This window comes from Argiope bruennichi, chromosome 1 (genome assembly GCF_947563725.1).
Source record: "Argiope bruennichi chromosome 1, qqArgBrue1.1, whole genome shotgun sequence".
Classification (NCBI taxonomy): domain Eukaryota; kingdom Metazoa; phylum Arthropoda; class Arachnida; order Araneae; family Araneidae; genus Argiope; species Argiope bruennichi.
Window position 1 is genome coordinate 66,920,003 of NC_079151.1, and position 17,593 is coordinate 66,937,595.

Genomic DNA, 17,593 nt, shown 5'->3' on the forward strand with positions numbered 1-17,593 from the left:
TCCGAATAGAGTTATAAATCTGTGTGGAACTAGAATAAATTATTTTTTACTTTTTAGTCCGTTTTAATTATAATAGAAGACCTCCCCTCCTCAAAAAAATAAAGCACGTAAAATAAGCACGTTACAATACGTAATTAAATTAATTTGCTTAGATATCATATTAGGAGATAGTTATTTTAATTTTAGCTTGATATTCATTTTGAAATGTGAATGAAAAATGGAAATACGAATGCATTGAATGAAATGTTAAATTTTAATGATTAAAAAAAATCGATATTTTTTTTCAGTTTAGGTCGAGCTAAGTTTTCAATTTCATGCTCAAAACCAGAAATGGCATTTTTTTAATACATTTTCAAAAAAATTTCAAAAATTAACCTTTTTTTTATGGTATTCTATTAACATGGTAAAATGATACCAATACCTTTTGTAAAAACATGAAAATGCTTTCTTTTATTAATGGCCAAAATGAAATCAAGGATTAGGATATCAAACCAGCAATTTGTTTGAAAGTCTTGCAACTACTTTCTTCGAAACGCATACCGTTTTATCTTACTGTTGTTTTCCTCCAGGAAAATATTTAGCGCTGTTCTTGCAGTGCAGCTGCTTGATTTGCAAATGAAATTTATTAGAAGCATCCCAAACCTGCTTATTTCACAGTCTTTTATCTTACTTAGCAGTCGTCTGATACCATTTAGCTGTCTACTGTCGTCATTTATTTTATTTACACCTGCGATAGGCATTTCATGAAACGACCGTGATGGCCAGTAAGTAACTGTATAAAGGATGGCCAGAAGTGTGTAGCAAATAAAAAAGAGAAAAGGTTTGAGACCAGTAAGTTAAAGGAAAGCAGAAAGTATCATCCGACAAATATAAATAACAGCATCGATGTTGAAATTTCTTTGAAGACAAATGTGTTGAGCAATTTCACAAAACCTGAATTTATATTTGCAATTTCAGTAAAACCTCTTTAATACGTCGTTCAGGAAATGTCTCAAAATTACGTCGAATTTTTGACCAAAATATGATAAATATTTTTCGATGTGTTGCGATGTGTTAATGCAGGTCTACTTTCAAAATGATTTTATGAACACTTTAGTTATTATAATTATAAAATCAGATAATATTAAATAATTTTAAACCATTTTGAAGTTAAAAAAAAATTCAAAGTTTAAATAGTTGAACAATATTTAAAGATAATTAAACATTTTTATTGCAATACCCATACGGTTGAGAAAAACCATTCTTAAGTATTTTGTTTTGCTTTGCTTTGAGTCAAGGAAAATAATGATAAAATTCAGCTATCAGTAGTGAATATAGTGAATTTATTACAACTAATATGAATTAAAATGATTACCGCTACTTCAATAATCTTTGCTTCATGCGAGTTTCCAAAAAACAATCAATTTTTTTTTTTTTTGCTTGAATTTTAATTTTGTTTTGTTGAGATTGCCTTATTGTTTGAATTTGGTACCTAATTAATTCACTGAGAATAGAATTTATGCAATACCTTTTTTTTAACGAAAAGAACACCGACAACTATTTTCTTCTTATGGTATAATTCCTCTCTACACCATCTGTCAATAGATTGTTAACCACTCCAAATAAGACTAAGAAAAGTTGGAGTCTGTTTATATAAAAATCTGCCCTCCTCTAGCTCTGTCACATGTAAAAAACGAATGCAACAGTTTTTATTTGAATTCAAAAAGCAAAGATCGACGTGACATAACATCAGAGTAGGCGAAGTATTATCAAATACTTTCGACAATGTGATTGTATTTCTTAATATTGTTAGAAATAAGAATAAACCGGGTATCGACCAAAACGATGTACTAAAGAAGTTTCACTACATTAAATATTATTATAAATTAACTTTTCTTGTTTTACTGTTTTGTTTGTTACTTGGTTTCTTTTTCTAAGCTGAAGATTTTTTTTTTCTTGAACAGAAAATAAAGTCTTCATCCTCCTTTTTTTTTTTTTAATATACTAAATATGTTATTTTCTGAATTATCAAAACTATGCATGTACTCAAATTTCGAGTATATCATTTAAATGAATAACAGGCTTACAGATAAATGTTGTTCATTGTTATGTGATACAGCACATGAAAACGAATGAAATATTAATTCGATTACCACGAAAAAGTTCACTATTACTGTTTTTATTATTCCAAAGAATTATAGTTACGTACATGCAAAAAAAGATTAATAAACACACAATACGTTTATTTCTCTTATATGAGATATATATAAAAAAAAATTAGCAGTTCGTCTCAACCATCGCGCAAAATTCTGCATATGGAGTAAGAAGTTTTTATAAAACTTAGTCAAAAAAAATAGTTTTAATTCAACAAATTGCTTAGGATAAAATACGCAACAAATTTTTTGTTAAATTAAATATATCGAACTATGCAATGTTTATATTTTTATACGAAAAATAGCAACAACATTTTCTTATAAAAACATTTAATTTAAACTTTTTGATGACAATAAGTGATGCATAAAAATTAAATGAGAAGTTCTTCTAATTCAGAACATTCTTCTAGAGCATTCAAAGTTTTAATACAGAAAATTTATTTAAAAAAATCAATTTTAACGACTACTTCAGAAGGCCATTTCATTAGTATAAACGGAAAGAGCATGCGGATGTATTTTATTCTAATTGCACTAAAAAAATGTATAATATTTTTGAATCTTAAGAAAAGTTATTCTGTTAAATAAATGAAAAAAATATTAAAATTTTCTGTGAATTATTCAGTATAAATAAATATTTAGTACTGTCGAAAAAACTCGTTTCTTAATTATAACACAACGGTTCAAACAGCCTAATGGACAAGTTACTATGTAAATGCATGTATGCTACCACTAAATTGTAATGATAATTATGTATGCCAAAGTACAATAACTTTAGGAAACTAGAACTAAGTAATAAACCTTCATTACAAGCAGCAAAAAGTTGAAATTTATTTATTTTCCATATTAGCCTAAAACTGCTAAACACTTTCGCGCATCTTTGCTCCAAGGAAAAAAATCTGTTCTTCCTATGCTATTATTTTTTTTAAAAAATTGAATGAAAAGAATTTATTATTGCAGAATCAGTGTACTGTCTTGGCTACTTTAGATGAATGATTTAAATCCGCATTATAAATTCATCTCCCATAAATATTATTCGTAACACCATAATTTTAAAATGAATTTTTCTGTACCTATGTATTTATTGTAAATTTTTCAAAACTATAGAAGCTGTTTTTTTTTTCATATAACGAAAAAGATTCGAAATGAATCATAAAAGAGGACTGTTTGCATTAAAATGGTGATATGCTGGTTCATTGAAAAAAAATGTAGCAATTTTTTTTTAAGTAACACATTAAAAAGTCTTTAAATTCGGAAAAATTCACCAAGTAATAGAGGTAAATTTCGGGTATAGAAAAAACATTACATTTTTAAAGATATTTTATATTAACTGTAAAATACATTCATGTTCACAAAATATTTAAAGTAATAGTATGATATCGTATTGTTCGCCACAAAATTTCTAAAATAAAAATAATAAGAAAGAAACGAACTATAACAAGCAATATTGAGAATTATCTTCAACTATTTTAACCTTTTATAATATATTTCCTTTAAGTGTATTTCTGAACTTTCATACTGAAAGTTCCAAAAGTATGCAAATAGTTTCTCTTTCAAAAAAATCAGAAACTTATTGATTTTTACAACGATGAGATGACAGCATTTTTCATGGAATAAAAATGCGCCCTTCCTAGAGAAAGAAAAGAAAAATCCAATGCTGGAAATCCTTGTTTCATCCACAATAAGTTATTTCAGAAGAGAAAATGTTTTTTTTAATCTGTTACTGCCTAATTTGTTTCAGTGTTTAATTATTCTGAAGGGATAGAATGAAGATTTGCGGAGCTCTTAAGAAATTGAATTACAGGAATTACAATCTGGTAGCACAGTTTGTTTGTGTTTTTTTTTTTGTTTTTTTTTGAAAATCAAATGCGGTGATGTTAACTTAACCAAAAGAAGGAAAATTGTATTAGCAAAATGAAAAAAATATATATATAGTTTTTAATAGAATATTTAATAACTTATTACATTTTCATTCGTGCTATTTTATGTAGAAATATTTAAACATATTTTTCTGTTTCCATTTTAATTAATTATTTGCCATTATGTTTGTGATACAAAATCAAAGTATTGTTTTTTTGTTTTGTTCATTTGCTAGGAATTTTTGTCTTGACTTACTTAATCAAGACAACAAATGAATCTTGATTTTCTGTTTTTAAATATATTTATTCCTGTTATTTTATTACTTTGATCCTTTGTGTAAAATTTAAAATTTATTTATAATTCGAATCTGAAATCAAGCACAACTTTTTATAAAAATAATGAACTGTTTAAGAAGGAATTTAAGTTTGCTTGTTCTGTTAACGGATGTAGATATGTTTCTTATAATTTCAAAAGAATGTCAATATTGACTAACAGATAACTGACCTTCTTAGAAACAATAGAAACGAGAAGAAATTAGGACTAAGTCCACAAAGAATTAGGACGTGAGAATTTTGATATTTTTTCATAAAAAAAATATCCGTAAAATACAAGTAGCCTCAAAAATATCGCCTGCATAGTAAGTAAGTGCAAATAGATGGCATTTCTATTACTGTGTTATAAAGCAACATTTTATGTGTATATTTAACGCGAGTATTCATAAAAATACTCAGCTTATTGGTGCAAGAGTCATTTTGAGCTATACTACGCTACATAAAAACAGAATAACCAAGAAAAGGAGGGCAATCATTACAGGTGTTAGAGAGCAACAATCTTTAGTGAGTATAAGTGAAGACGTAGAAAAGAGAGATGGGGAGATTCGAGCTTCTAGCCAGAAAAAAAATAGCATAGTAAATGTATCTATTTTTAAAATCTATCCTTAATTGCGTATAAAGCAGCGGTAACGTGCACATAAAAAAATTCACTAATATCATCATAACACTCATCAAGTAAGTAAAGCAACAAAAAGTATATTAAAAAAGTATATATAGTAAAAGTATATATACGTAAAAGTATAAATATTTTTTTTTAATTTTTAAAAAATGAACGGAAATGAAATTGGTATCATTGAAAAGAGTATATTTTAAATTAAAGTGTTGTAAAATAGTTTTTGTAAAATATAATAATACGAATTCAGGAAAAACCTTAACTTTTAATTAAAAATTTAGTTAAAGTTTGAAAGATCCTTTTTTAATGTACGCCTACTATCCAAAAAATAATTAAGAAAACCAAATTTGGTATCTCCAGATCCAAAAGTCTGCTTTGTAGAGTATTATGAAAGATTTTTGTACGTTCATGCTTGTCGGATGGGGTAAGTTACAAATAATAAAAACATTATCATTTTTAAAAAAAATGAATAACAACTGCAAATGATTCGTGTGAAGTTATGAAGTGCAGAAGAGGAAATGAATGAAACAATATAAAACGATCTTAAATCTGTCGAGATACAAATTATGCAATAACTGAAGTCACCTTAAATTCTTTGGATTTCCAACAGATCTACAGTGATTTAAAAAAAAAATCTAAGAATATCTTCTATAAGTCTACTTTTGATTATACGGATACCTTATGCATACATTCGTGCTCTATGGCCAGCGCATCGTAGCAGTTCTATAATACATTTTACTACATTTTATTTTGAATTGTTGTTCTGGAATATTGTAATTGAACCAGACACTATAAATTGCTAAACAAGTCTAAGCCTGTCCAAGCTAGAAATTATCTAGTTATCTTTAAATCAAATTACGAAAATCAAATAATTTTTTTGCATATAAATATATTTTTAAATTCTTTTGGGAATTCATGGAACAATACCTCATCGTTTTATGCATTATGCAAAGCTATAGAAAAACATAATATTGCATTTATTTTTCTATTTTGAATACCTATGGCTTAGGAGTTTTCATCTCCTATAAAATATCCTTTTCCAGAAAGAATGGTTATGCCTAAGCTGGATTAAGCTCTCAAATAATATATTTCTAAGAAAATGAAATATCTTTATGCTTTTTCTTTTAAAAAAACAAAACGATATGTATTTTCTCAGTAGTATTACATTTCATTTGAATACATTTAAACTGAAGGCAAGGAATTTGTTAATTAGACAAAACTGAGCCAGAATTACCCTCCTTTAAATGATAAAAAAAAATGCATAAAAATTTTTGTAATGTTACACTATTCTTATATATAGCCAATTAGGATCTATTTTTTTAGACAGAGAGAGAGAGAAGAATCGATTCCAAAAGCTAGTGTGTTAATGAGATTTCTTCATTATTTTAAGTGGAGAATCACATTCAACAATTATTCCTTTTTTTATTTGTAAGATATATTATCACATAGGCATTTCTCTACACCATCGTAAAGTTTTTAAAATATTTTTTTTTACAATTTTAAGCATTTTAATGGGCTTTAAAGTTTAAAGATTAAAAAAAAATTGCAAAAAATATTTTTATTAAAGAAAATTATATTTTAGTTTTTCCTCTTGTGTTAGAACTGCAATAAAATTTAATCAAGCAGCACTTTATTGCAAAAGAAACATTTTTTTTATGGATATTACATTATCAACTGACATTTTTTCCGCTAAATTATTTTTAGAAAATAAAAGCAAATAATAAGCCGCAAATTGGAGAAAAAAAATCTGAAATAATACGATTTATTGACTCTCAGAATGCATGTGTTAATTGCTGTGGGCTCTCACATTAAGTATGCCCAATGGTAATAATGACTGCATGTTATTATAAATATTTTAAATGCAATAAGATATTTTGTTGCTGTAATTTCCAATAAATATTATATTTTCAAAATGTTTCTTATTTCAGATATTCTGCTTATCTCTTGATTGACTTGACCAAAGCAAGGTATTTGGCATGAATAGAGATGGAAATCATCTTTGTGACACTTGATTAAGTATATATCGAAAAGATTTCAATTTTATAATAAAATAAATTTCATTCAAAAAGAAATGTCTATAATGGTAGAATGTATTCAAACGATTTAGATCTCTCAGTTAACATTAATAATAAAAATACGAGTTAAAATATCTCAGTGTTTAAAAACAAACGGCATTTCAGGATCAAATGTAGTAAAAAAATTTATAACTGGAAATATCAAATATTTATAATCAAAATATGTCAATTATTTCTAATTATCTATGTTCTATAAATAATTTTCTAATCACTGGAACTCCGATTTTACTTTACCTTCTAAACTACGTAAGTTATTTTCTCACAGAAACAAAACATTGTTTCAACACTGTTTCTTTTTGCATTTAGATAAATTCAAAATACTTTCACACTTTTTATTTTCGCTTTCTTTCTTCCTATTCGGTACTCTGTGCCAAGCTTTAACAAAGCATCTAGATAATAAATTGTGCTATTTTCTTAAAATTCTGAAGAATAAAAAATAGTTGAAAAACTCCAGAATATATATATATGCTGATATTATATCTAGAGCCATTCTGTCTTCATCATGCCCTGTCTTGGCGATGATATAATCAAACATGAGCAACAAAAGGGGCGAAGCATGATGGGAAAGAGGGAAAAAACGACAGAAACAAGAACAATATGTTGACCAAGAAATTAAATAGAAGTAAACAGTGGTTACTACATCATTATACAATTTGCAGAGCAATGTTCATCTATATCAGCACATAATGATCTGAAACTTCATTCACAGAACATTGGAATTTTCAAAATCGTCGACACTCTTGTTAGCAGTCTTAGTATAATTGTAGTAATCTAATATATAATTCTAATATAATTATACTAGAATATCTTCTTAGTATAATTATATATAATTATACTATGAAACGCATTGCTTTTATAAGATAATATGTAAGGTAGTTTTTTAAAAAATGTTTTCTTGATTTTGTTTTTCTGAATTGCATATATGTGTTTTAATTTTAAATAATCCGAGTGATTTTTAATTAATTAGTTTAATTGCAGTTAACAGATACACAGATAAGAGTCACGGTAACCTTAGAATTAGGATATTGGCGTTTGAGACCTAATTTGCAGTTAAATCTGATACCGCGGATTTAACGTCCTTGCTTAGGTGTGGTGGGAAAATTTGGAGAGACTACAACATCTATGTAGAATTTGATAAAATATATACAGCAATGAATGCATGGAAATGATACAATGTATACAGATAGTATAAATTGTATCACAATCAAGTATATATACTTGCACAATCATGTATTGTATACATGATACAATGTATGCAGATAGTATATATTGTATCACAATCAAGTAAAGATTGAAAAAAGATATTCAATAACAGCAATATCCATTTATCCGGATTAAATGGACACGGCCAAATAATCAAATATCCGGATAACTGATTGGTTGACGAAACAAATATTTCTTAAAAGATAAAAATGACATGTGTTAACGTATGAACTACAAAAACAGTGTTACATTTTGTGTACTTTACATGATGTATTAAAATATCATTGCTTAAAAGTATCAAAGGTGGTTGTTTTGCTGTCTTATGTTTACAAGTAAAAAGAAAATTGTTTGCTTACCCCCCCCCCCTAAAATGATTCGGATAACTGAAGTTTTACTGTATCTGGATAAATCTTTGAGCCAATGCTGCAAAAAGATTTTTCCAGCATCGGTTAGGTTCTGTTGCGGCTGCTTAAAAGAGGTTGCACTGCCTAAATAAGTTGGCAATGGATAAGAGAATTGGTTATTGATTAATTCTGTTATAGCTTCTTTCAATTCCCAAAATTATTGCGAGTTTTGAATTCAAAAAATTGTATTTTATCAAATAGAAATGTTATTTTTGCTTCTCAAATACTTTGAATTATTACATTTTTATAGAGCTAGTATATGCCTAAGCAAAAAATATCAATTTTAATGCTTCCTATAAAAATACATAGTTGATTAAAAATACAATCATGGATAATTCCTCTAACTGCCTTGATGATAATAATAAATTAATATTTTAGGAATAATTTAAGGAGATATTTGTAATTCTATTTACGGTTAATTATCAGGAATATATCAAATGATGGCGATTTAGAAAGATATTGTGAAAACAAAAATGTATTCAGTAACTTTGTAATTATGTTATTGTATTGAAAAAGTGTTTCAAACAATATTTCAAAGACAATGCCATATGTATTAAAAAATTGCATCACACAAAGATATAATTAAATAAAATAATACTTATTTCTTATATGACAAGCATTGAATCCTATGAAGGTTCTTTGGTTATATAATGATAAAGCATGGCACATAATATTAACCAACTTTTAAAAGAAATATAATTTAGCAAAATGATTCAATATATTTTATATGGTTGCTAATAATGGATATGAATTAAGTAACCGAGAAGCTATTTGCGTAAAACGAACTGATACCCTCATATTTAGACCGAATTTCATAATCCCTCTTTCATCTTGGCAACTTAATATTTAATTGAGAGACTTTTCCAAAATATTTTTATGCACTTTCTTTGGAAAAATTTCCAAGTATATGATTATCAGGAACAAGATATATATGATTAATTTTAATAGATTTCTATTACTAACCGAAAGAAAGTATGAAAATACTCTACTTGAATTTTGTTTTTATTGCGCGTCATTACTTTCCTTGTGTAAAATTTTATGAAAAGAGATCCAGTTTCATTCAAGTGAAATTAGAGAAATAATGCGACTAAAGATAAAATTGGAAGTTTCTGATAGTTCCTTTTTATCCTTCAGGTTTGTAAAACTTCAACAACTCTTTAATAGCCAAGTATTAAAAAGGATAAATTGTAACGATACACGTACAGTTAAAACTCAAAGTTTTATCAAATATATGTAGCCAACCAAAAAATAATAGGCAAATAGGCAAAATAATAGGAAATAATAGGCAAGTTTCGGACAGAAACAATATTACTTTTAAAGTGAGATAGCAAGACACAATGTAAATTGACACAAAATGGAGAAACAAAGCAGAAATTGTCACGTTTCGTCGTTTTAATACAAGCAAATTTACATTGTTTTAGGGTGAAGATTTTTAATAGTTCAGAAATCGAAAATTTTTAGACTCGTTTGTAGAATTTTTCCCCCGATTTTTAATAAATTATATAATTAATCTTTGAATTTATTAATACCATTACTTCTTATAACAAAATTTAATATGTATGCATAAGCGTATATTTTACTCGCAATTCCTTTTGTCAAAGTTGTAAGATTTGAATTGAGACTAGAATTACTTTTAGATTGAAATGAAATAAATGAATAAATAATGAGCATTTTAATAGTACACACCGGCATTTTTTTATTCTTAACATTTGTTTTCGTTTTGGAATTATAAGCATTTTAATTTTAAGTAATTAACTTTCAATTACGAGTTTGTTACTGCATCAAGCAATTCAATTAATCTTAGTTTTGAGTCATTATAGTAATATATTATTATTCATACTTGTGCTTTGTAGCAATCAAACACAGAAATTAAATGAACTTTTCATGGGAAAACGTTTAATTTGACAAAAAGGAAATACAGATTTACTTTTTATATTCTCTAACCATTTTGCAGTGGACATCACATATAGCAAAAATAGTTATTTCTGAAAAGGCATAATTAGATATGCCATGCATTTATGAATGATTTCATTAAAAAAATTAATAATCTTAAATGCAGTGACGAAGAATTTCTTATTTAATTTTTAACAATTAAATTGAACCAAAAATAAAAATTCAACACGGAAAGTGAAAGATATCTAGGTATTTTATTTTGTTTCAAAATATACTTAGCGAAAAGCTATTCTAAGTGAAAAATCCGTTATGCCACATATGCAAAAACGGCATATGCAAGGCACATTATTAAAATCGTGATTAGCGTGAGTTTTAAAATACAAAATATTGTGAATGAAAAATAGAACAAAAAAATATATGTTAGCAATAATTTGTTTTACAGAGTGATAAAGTTCATTTAATACACGATTATTTTTTGTTACATAACGTAAAAATACTTAATCAAATAATACAACATTTCAATTACCTTTTTTAATTTTATGTTATTTTACAATTAGCAATATTTTTTCTGTATTTTTTATATTGCTCTTAAGATTTTTTTAAATTGTTAAACGACATAAAGTTCAGATATTTTTTTTCAGATGTTAAATTACTCTTATTTTCAGAACATGGCAAAATAATAAACAATTTAAAAGAGAATCCACAATCCCAAATTAAGTCAAAAATTAACTTTTTAGTAAGCTAAATTTGATTTACGTCTAAATGTTATGAAAAAACATATGTTAATAGCATAATGTTACAAATTTTAATAAGCAATTGTAAAAATATCAACATGCATTTAATATTGAATTAAAGATATTTGGCTTGTAAAAAGAATCGATAAGCTAAATAAATTTAACTTTTTCGGATTTATGATTCTTATAATGGTTTCGAAAAATTTTGCTTTGGAAATTCCGATTATTCTGATTGATGGAAATTAGAATCTAAATAATATTATTAAGGGATATGATTAGTTTTTTTTATTTTATTTTGCTGCAAATGCCATTTTTATTCAAAATTTCTTTGGCATGCTTATAAAAATGTATTTTTCAAAAAATATTGAACAGAGGTCTTCATTAACGGAATAATATTAACGCTGACTTCAATTGAACAATAAGGTTGCCTGCAAAACTTACGGAAGGTAGTGGAGAAAAAATGGCGGTTTTTAAGTGTCATTCTAACCCCAAATTCAAACTGCCCTTCTCTAAAAATGTTTTCCTGGCGGTGGTACATCCTTGGAAAGGACGGCTGTTGCTTCCTCCAGCGGGGGGAGTTTCAAGGTCATTTTTATTATTATTATGAGCGGGGTGAAAGGATAAAAGGGGCACTGAACTCGCACAACCCCGGGTTTTTTTTGCCCCTTCGCACATCCTTCCCTCGCGAGGGGGAAGTGGGGGAACAGCGAGTCCAAAATGGAAAAAAGGGGACAGAGGTTGTGGAGGGTTCACTCCAGACAAATTTATATTATCCTGTTTGTAGCGAACATACTATATTCCCTTGTCTCTGTTTTTGTTTGAAAATATCTTAAAATTAACGTTTACCATGTGTCTTAGTTTGGTGTAAGCTGCAGTGACGATAAGTAAGGTAAAAGTACTTTTGCTTTTCTGTTAGTGTATCTGTGATTTTGATCAAAATGGCTTTTACATGTCGGATTTTATTTCTATTTATTCATAGTATGTATTCCATTTATACATTATCAATTTTAATGATGATGATATCATCCCGATTCAATGAAAAACAAAGAATTTTATTATCTTGATAAGAATGTATATAGAAGGAGAATGTATTGTATCCAAATATTAACTGTGTAGTTTGGTGTACAAATATAATATAGAATATTCCTTTTATACGAATTAATTCGTATGTTTAAATTGTTGGCTTCATTATTTCCCTGCAAATGAAATTGTTTTGTAGAAAAGGAATCTAGTTTTAATTAAAGAAATGTATTAAAGTTAAGAAACTAAAAGAATAGCCTTATAAAGAATGACAATGCAAGTTTTCATTATTTTACAAGAGGTAAATATTTTTTCTATTTTGTAAAGAAAATCGTCATTAATTATTTGATTTTTATTCAAAATATGAATGTATTTCAATTTATCATTTAGATTAAAGCTTGGTCAAATATTACTTCATTCTGTTATATTTTAAAGTTTAATAACACATGTTTATAAAGAAAAAAAATTATAATTTGTTAATAATAGCTTCATATTATTTTTATTTGTGATGTTTATGATCAGATACCTATTATACATTATCATTCATAAAACGCTTATTTTCTTTCTTAAGAGTTATATTTGGACAAAAGGGGAAAATGTTCTAAAGTGTAATATTAAGTGCAAATATTCGCAGCAAATATAAAGTACGTTTGAGAATATTTCGAATTTTAAAATGTGAGATTAAAGAGCTTTTATTTGCCTAAAGCATCATAGATATTCGGGTTAAAATCAATATATTTCATATCTTGGAGGTAAACAACAAAAATAGTGGCTACAAGGAAATGCGGTTTATAATAATTCTCTTACCGAAAAAGAAATTGAAAAATTTATATAAGCAGATAAAATTCAAAATGGCTATCTACAAGTAGATGATTGAAAAGTAAATACGATCAAAATGTATAGTATATACAAGTTTTTACATTTCTTTTTATGCCGTCATGCAGTTATTTATTTTTCATTTTGCATATAGCTTTTTCTATATAATGTAGCGCACAAAGAATTTCTATCATCCGTAGAAAAAAATATATATATTTTTTAGTTCAAGTAGGAATCGCTTTTTTTAGTATTAAAATATGAACTCATATTTATATTCTCTTTTTTTCCTTTTTTTTTTTTTTTTTTTTAATTCTGTTCCATCCTTGGAAAATGCAACACTTAGCTTATTCTTTAAAGAAATTTATGTGTATGTATTAATTTAATTTTTCATTTTTTAAAAATACTTATGAACATTTTCAATTTAAAATTATGGAATCCGACTTCTAAAAGCATGATTAAAAAACTTCACTGTGTGGTACTTCCTTACCTGGTTTAAAATAGATTTATTTTTTCCATCAAATTCTGTATCATGGAAATTATTGCAATGAAAAAGTTTATAATTGCTTCAAATACGTTTCCATTCTTTTTTTTAATTGACTTTTGAAATTTCCTTTAATGAAGCTAAATTCTCAGAATTTTTTTTTTTTCTCTTTACCATTTCTAAAACCGCCCATTTCCTGAACAACGAATAGAGTTTTAAAGTTCTTAATTTCCTGTTTAGTAACCTTTCAAAAAATGCAGTGCATTTAAAATATAAGTAAAATAATAGCCGTAAGGTAATGTTAATGAAGTATAATTTAGAATGTAGAAATTTATATTCCACTTGTAATCTTTGTCTCTTTCTTTCAGAAATTCAATAAATATTTTGCTTTGCATAGGTATTGTATGGTAGATATCAGGCCACGATTCATTCTTGAATTGATGCGATTCAACCAGGAGAGGCATATAATTTTTTTTTAACCAAGAAATAACTATCAGAATATTTATTATTTTGTAAATATTGGAATGCGTGTACTTTCTTGTTACAATTACAACCTGAAATAATTTGTAATCGTATCTGAAACCGTACGTGAAATTTATAAAATTATTAGTTAACGATAACATGTAGAAGAGATGAGGGAGATAGCAGTCTATATATCTGAAACTTTTTTGAAATATTTTACAGATGAATCCTGATTCACGGCACAATATTTATTGATGTTATTCGTAGTTATTATTTTATTTCTTTGCATGTCTGAAGCAACATTTAATAAAAAAATTTTAATTAGTTAGTTTTTGCTAAAAATACCATGTAATAATTTATAATTCGCAAATTAAATGGATTACATAGGTAAGATTCAAATGCAATGCGAAAAGTTAAGCAAAAATTAAAATGAAATTTTTAATATTATTTTTTAAATAGGATTGGAAACAAATGCAAATGTAAAAAAAGTTAAAAAATATTGCTTACGTTTATTAAGAGTTCGATGATTACTTCTATTCGTTAATTGTTATTTTTCGTTGAAAATTTTCTGATGTCTAGTATTAGAAAATTTCAAATCAAATTACACAAGATTTAATGGAATTACGTAAACAAATTTTAAATCGTTTCTGATGAATTATCCACTTAAAGTACCAATCTATTTTATTCATGAAATATTTGCCTATGATATCATATAATACATATTTTAATTGTACAAAAATTATAATTGCTTACTTCGTATAAGAAGAATTAAAAAAAATTACCAAATATGTTTATTTCTTTCATAATTTTGTAGGTAATATGCTTCATAGAAATTGAATAATTAATTTCGTCTTTGATCAATAAATCCATATTTAATGAATACATTTTTCAAAAATGTGCTAATAAAAACTGATATATTGATAAAACTGATTTAACATTTCGGGGAATGTTTTCAGTTATATATAGTTATTCGCTATATATATATATTGTCATTGGTACAGAAACGCTTTCAACTATTCCTTCCATAATAAATGAGAAATAATTTTACAATCATCTCGCTACTTATTTAAAAATCCAATCTTTATATAAGTCAATGCATTATCACTGAAGTATATAACTTTCCTGCAACTATTATGGAAATTGACTTTATATTGCAACAGTAGGTTTTTTTTAATTTAAATTTTAGTTTTTACTAATTGATGACAAAAAATATACTAAAAGAGAATAAAAATGTAAAATTAAATAAGCTAACATACAAAATATTTTCAAAACACATTTCAGATTATATATATTTTAGTGAATTCTTACAAAATAATATGGTATACAAAATTTGTTTAACTTTGTCATGATTGCGTATATCCATCCAGTGAACGGCCAAACTGAAAGTAATTGTTTATTAGATAATGAATGAAAAAAAATACATAATTTAAAAAAAGTTCTTTCGTTATCTATATCCCATAAAAAATGATAATGAATGATTAATTGGCATTAATAAAATAGATTTTCTTATGGATTTGATTCATCAATATATCATTTATCAGATTAAAAAGAATGAGTGCTCTCAAAAGTCTTGTAATAGACTACAATATATTTTACTGCTATCGGTAGTTTTTATCATTATAGATATTAAAGGGAAAGCTGCTTATGTGACATTTGTATAATCCCAAAAACAATCAACAAATTAAAATAACAATAAAGCACACAAAACGTATTATTTCAATCAACAATAGATTTTTCAAACAGATTTATTTCTTTAAAAGGAGATATTAGTATTATGTGACTTTTTTTAAAAAATATAAATGAATAAATTTGGTTTTGACGTCAATTTCTAGATTTTCCCTGTGGCAAGAATGACCAAATAATGTTAATTCCAAATTCCAAGTCTAAACTTTGAATTGGAATTCGATTCGAATTTAAGTTGTTAAGTTTAAGGTTGGTTAAGTAATGAAATATATCAAGTTTTAATTTTTAAAAAAATTTGAAAGAAAGCTTCTAAGTGTTAATTGAATATTATGTAACAATTTTTTAGAAATATGAAGAAAAAAATTACATTATTTTATGTATCATAGCTTTTATGTTTTAATTTTCAGAAATCTTAATTGTAATAAAAAATATATTTCACTAATTATTTTGATTTTCTATTGAATAAAAGGAAAAATATTCATCAAATGTGAATAGTTAGCAAATTTTAAAACTTCAAATAGAAATTCGTTGCCACAATGTTTCTCAAAACTTGGAAATTGGTGCATCAATTGCAATAGTAGTGATACACGCATAGGAATTATGAATAATATTTGCTGATCAAAATTTTTTCAATATTTTTTTTTAATTTCCAAGATTCTTAATAGTTAACCTTAAATGTAATTTTTAAATCAATATAAATGGTTTAATTTTTTAAAAAATTATAATTACAATCCATTAATTCAGAAAAAAAGGACAAGCTCTCTTTCAATTTAAATGGTGCAAATAAAACAGACAATCACTTCTTGAGCAAGAACATGAATGTGGTAAGTTAATGATTATATCAACAAATGTGTTCGTACATGCTTTGCTTTTTGGTTTTGGCGTTATTTATGTTTCGCCTATATTATTTCTAGCAACATTTCAATATGCTTGCTGAACATGAATGTGAAACAACAGTAACTTGCGGATTTATTAAGTACTATTTGCTGAATGAATATTTTTTATTTTATAAATAAAATATTAAATTTTAGTACAATAATGAGTTATTTGCTGAATTGCATTTATTTGAGCAGGATACCATCACATGAATTGATGGTATTCCACTTGGAATAGTTATATGCATGGTCGGAATTATAGTTATTCCGGTAAAAGTAAAACAAAAAAAAGTTTTTTTTCTCCTTAACTTTAATATTTTTATAAATAAATTCCTGCAGCTCCGTATAAATAACAATAAAAGTGAAACGTTAACTTAGGAAATAACTGAAAATAATTGAAGGGTATTAATTGCCAAAAAAAAGTTAATCAGGACATCTCTTTTGAATAATTTTTGCGTCCTTAATATTAAATATAGTATAATTTTCATTGCCTTCGTAAATTATTCTAAGGAATTTTTTTTAAAAAAAATTTCTTAGAATAATTGTTTGAAGATGGTGAAAATAAAGAGAAAAATTAAGAAAAATGATAAAGAACTGCTTTGAATGCTTAATTTGAAACATCGCTTACAATTTTCTTACGATCATTCACTTATACTCAAAACAGTTATAGTATGTATAAATATTATGAATTACACTAAAAGAATTTATGTTACTTTTGAAAATTTGTATAAATGCCTATTATTTTTAAATGACAAATTCAAGCAATCATTTGTTTCCTTTTTCAAAGATGTATTTATTCTGTAACCGATGCAATACTCAAATGAAGAGAGTGGGCTCCGTATATTTTCTTCGACCATCCAGACAATGTCTTACCCCAATTAATCAAGTATTTGACTTTTGAACTATGTATGAAAAACTCCGAACTTCTATTGTCAAGACTTAAATTGTGTATTTTTCGGGTGATTACATCGAAAAAAGATCTTGGAAGGCTTAGAGCTTAACTTTGAACTCAT

At 26.1% G+C, this 17,593-nt stretch overlaps 1 long non-coding RNA gene across 3 annotated transcripts in view; it reads left to right on the forward strand.

Moving 5' to 3' along the window:
* The window catches only part of LOC129980028 (uncharacterized), a 186,380-nt gene that overhangs the window by 162,797 nt on the left and 5,990 nt on the right, over positions 1 to 17,593 (forward strand). For all 3 annotated transcript variants that reach the window (XR_008785231.1, XR_008785232.1, XR_008785233.1), the window contains one exon: positions 6,863 to 6,950. This is a non-coding gene — a long non-coding RNA (uncharacterized LOC129980028). The remainder of the gene's footprint in view (positions 1 to 6,862; positions 6,951 to 17,593) is intronic.